The sequence below is a fragment of the Austrofundulus limnaeus genome, unplaced genomic scaffold (assembly GCF_001266775.1).
Source record: "Austrofundulus limnaeus strain Quisiro unplaced genomic scaffold, Austrofundulus_limnaeus-1.0 Scaffold1300, whole genome shotgun sequence".
NCBI classification, from domain to species: domain Eukaryota; kingdom Metazoa; phylum Chordata; class Actinopteri; order Cyprinodontiformes; family Rivulidae; genus Austrofundulus; species Austrofundulus limnaeus.
Genome location: NW_013953702.1, coordinates 1,763 through 5,558, shown reverse-complemented (window position 1 = coordinate 5,558; position 3,796 = coordinate 1,763). Strand labels below are relative to the sequence as shown.

Here is a 3,796-nt window from a genome sequence, read left to right as displayed (position 1 = left end):
TGTTATTAACTTTAGCACCTGTTGTTAAGTTTAGCATCTGTTATTAACTTTAGCACCTGTTGTTAAGTTTAGCATCTGTTATTAACTTTAGCACCTGTTGTTAAGTTTAGCATCTGTTGTTGTCTTTTTGTTTGTTTGTATGTGTCACATCTGTTGTTGTCTTTTTGTTTGTTTGTATGTGTCACATCTGTTGTTRCAGTTTTGTTGTCTGAGGAAAGATGTTGAATAAAAACAAAAACAACAGGAAGTCTTGGTGACAGGTTTACCACTGGAACAGAGAAATTATTTTTATACCAAATAAATAAATAAAAATAGGCTAACYAATGTCTTTAACATTCTTTACCAAGCAGAGCTAGCTAAAGGTGAAGCTAAACCTGAACTAACTTTTTTATGTTCTCAGTTTGTTTCTGTATAAAAACGGTAATAAAAGTTGAAAATATGCACATAATGATACAAGTTTTTGGTAAAAACTTCCAAGCAAACCTTTTCTCTGCACCACAGGCTAACTCTAATAAAACATTCAGGGCGACTCAGAACTGTGTAATAAATTGTCTTTGATCATAAATGTCCTGGCTTTGAGTTTTGAATACTAACACCACTTTCTGCAGCAAAACAAGTGTCCACATGTGTGACAGCAGGTCAGAGCAGCTGAACTAACGCCAACTAAAACTTTATTGTTCCATATTTTGTCCTCTGGTAATGTCTAAAAGCATCAACATATTTTTTGTCTCACAGTCTTTGTCAGTTGTAAGCTCTGAACTTCAGCTCCAACCTTGTGGTGATGCAAACTTTAATGGACCAAAGGTTTTAACCATTCATTGTACATTTTGTGTTGTTCATACTAACGTCCATTCAAACTGATATTTAACACCTGGATGTACCTCAGTGTGTACTCAGAAATGTGTTATTAACAGTTAGCTACATCAGCTCCTTGTCTCAGCTTAACAGCTGATCTAAAATCAAAAATACAAATCATAACACAACGAACATTCAGACACACTTTCAGCTGTTTGACAACATTCCTAAAGTTAAAAATCTGATAGTTGCACTTTATACCTGAATGACTTTAAGAATGAAATGTTRTACTTTTTATCACTAATACATCTGCGTGTTTTGGTTGTGTTTAAGGACCTGATGTAAGTATCTGAGATGAAAACTGGTGGTAAAGAAGGTCAAATAAAAACGAGGAGAAAATCACAAACATATGATTGACAGGATATCTAAAATAACATATTTCATAAACAACAGAACATGTTGGATTCAAAGCTACTTTCACTCCCTGCTCAGTGTTGCTGCTTAGTAGTACTTTTTTTTTGCTACTAAGGGAAAGTATTAAGATGTTTTTGTAACATAAAKATCAGCAGTTTGCATTATTAAAATAAAATAACTGCATCTTATGTCCTAACTTGTTGTTTTCTGTTGTTTTTTGGGGGGTCGGAGGGGTCAAACACACATCAGGAAGACAAATAAGACAAATGAAAATTTGAAAAAGTATTTTTAATTCAGTAAAAAAWAAATCCCAACATAAATGGTTTGGTCCAGTCTTGTTCCATGTTAARGCACAGATAATTAATTTGTTTACATGTTTAAAGAAACAGACGTTTTCCAGGTAGAATATATTCAGGTTTAATTTTTTCAGGTATTTATATAAAACTGATCGTTGATAACGCCTCATTAATGCAGACATGTTTGTTTGTTATTATAAAACATGATTAATCCTTTGTGTTTCACATGTAAATGGTTATAAAAGCTAATTTTTAAAACACTATTTGGACCTACAACCAGTGTTTGAAGCACTTCTTTGGTTCAAGATGATTGTTTTTCCTGGAGTTAAACCAATGGATCTGGGTCAAATGAGTCTGCTTAGTAAGCAGCTAATTAAAATAATTAAAGCTGCATCATTTTGGTTTGTTTTTTCTCAGTTTTGGTGAGTTTCTCTTTAGTTTGTTGTGACAGTTTCAGAGTGCAGCACTGTGTTCACCTGATGTTACACAGCTGACAGCGCACCATGACTCATCGTTCTGATGCAGAGCTCTGTGACTGTTTTTCTCCCACATCATGTCTGATAAACATTTAAATCATCAAGAGAAAACGACCAAAGGATGGATGTGAAGTACAGAGGCCAACAGGTGCAACGTACTGTAAAAATATAAATGATACAAACTCCCACAGAAAACATGCAACAGAAAAATGCTGTGATCACAAAAAATAGAATCAAAAACATATATATNTTTAGCATCTTTTGCTAACTTTAGCATCTTTTGTTAGCTTTAGCACCTGTTGTTAACTTTAGCATCTTTTGCTAACTTTAGCATCTTTTGTTAGCTTTAGCACCTGTTGTTAACTTTAGCATCTTTTGCTAACTTTAGCATCTTTTGTTAATTTTAGCACCTGTTCTTAACTTTAGCATATTTTGCTAACTTTAGCATCTTTTGTTAACTTTAGCACCTGTTGTTAACTTTAGCATCTTTTGCTAGCTTTAGCACCTGTTGTTAACTTTAGCATCTTTTGTTAATTTTAGCACCTGTTCTTAACTTTAGCATATTTTGCTAACTTTAGCATCTTTTGTTAACTTTAGCACCTGTTGTTAACTTTAGCATCTTTTGCTAACTTTAGCATCTGTTGTTAACTTTAGCATCTGTTGTTAACTTTAGCATCTGTTGTTAACTTTAGCATCTTTTGCTAACTTTAGCACCTGTTGTTAACTTTAGCATCTGTTGTTAACTTTAGCACCTGTTGTTAACTTTAGCATCTTTTGCTAGCTTTAGCATTTGTTGTTAACTTTAGCATCTTTTACTAACTTTAGCACCTGTTGTTAACTTTAGCATCTGTTGTTAATTTTAGCATCTGGTGTTAACTTTAGCATCTGTTGTTAACTTTATCATATTTTGCTAACTTTAGCACCTGTTGTTAACTTTAGCATCTGTTGTTAACTTTAGCATCTGTTGTTAACATTAGCATCTTTTGTTAACTTTAGCACCTGTTGTTAACTTTAGCATCTGTTGTTAACTTTAGCATCTTTTGCTAACTTTAGCACCTGTTGTTAACTTTAGCGTCTGTTGTTAACTTTAGCACCTGTTGTTAAGTTTAGCACCTTTTGTTAACTTTAGCATCTTTTGTTAACTTTAGCATCTTTTGCTAACTTTAGCACTTGTTGTTAACTTTAGCATCTGTTGTTAACTTTAGCATCTGGTGTTAACTTTAGCATCTGTTGTTATCTTTAGCATCTGTTGTTAACTTTAGCACCTGTTGTTAACTTTAGCATCTGATGTTAACTTTAGCATCTGTTGTTAACTTTAGCTTCTGTTGTTAACTTTAGCATCTGGTGTTAACTTTAGCACCTGTTGTTAACTTTAGCATCTTTTGCTAACTTTAGCACCTGGTGTTAACTTTAGCATCTGGTGTTAACTTTAGCATCTGGTGTTAACTTTAGCATCTGTTGTTAACTTTAGCATCTGTTGTTAACTTTAGCATCTGTTGTTAACTTTAGCTTCTGTTGTTAACTATAGCATCTGGTGTTAACTTTAGCTTCTGTTGTTAACTTTAGCATCTGTTGTTAACATTAGCATCTGGTGTTAACTTTAGCTTCTGTTGTTAACTTTAGCATCTGGTGTTAACTTTAGCTTCTGGTGTTAACTTTAGCATCTGTTGTTAACTTTAGCTTCTGTTTTTAACTTTAGCATCTGGTGTTAACTTTTGCATCTGTTGTTAACTTTAGCTTCTGGTGTTGACTTTAGCATCTGTTGTTAACTTTAGCTTCTGGTGTTGACTTTAGCATCTGTTGTTAACTTTAGCT

At 33.3% G+C, this 3,796-nt stretch overlaps 1 long non-coding RNA gene across 1 annotated transcript; it reads right to left on the bottom strand.

Moving 5' to 3' along the window:
* Positions 1-2,983: 2,983 nt before the first annotated feature.
* Positions 2,984-3,789, bottom strand: LOC106534893 (uncharacterized). Its single transcript, XR_001312399.1, has 2 exons — positions 3,380-3,789; positions 2,984-3,208 (listed from the first exon to the last, which is right to left on the bottom strand). It is a non-coding gene; the product is annotated as an uncharacterized LOC106534893 (long non-coding RNA).
* Between the last annotated feature and the right edge of the window lie 7 nt (positions 3,790-3,796).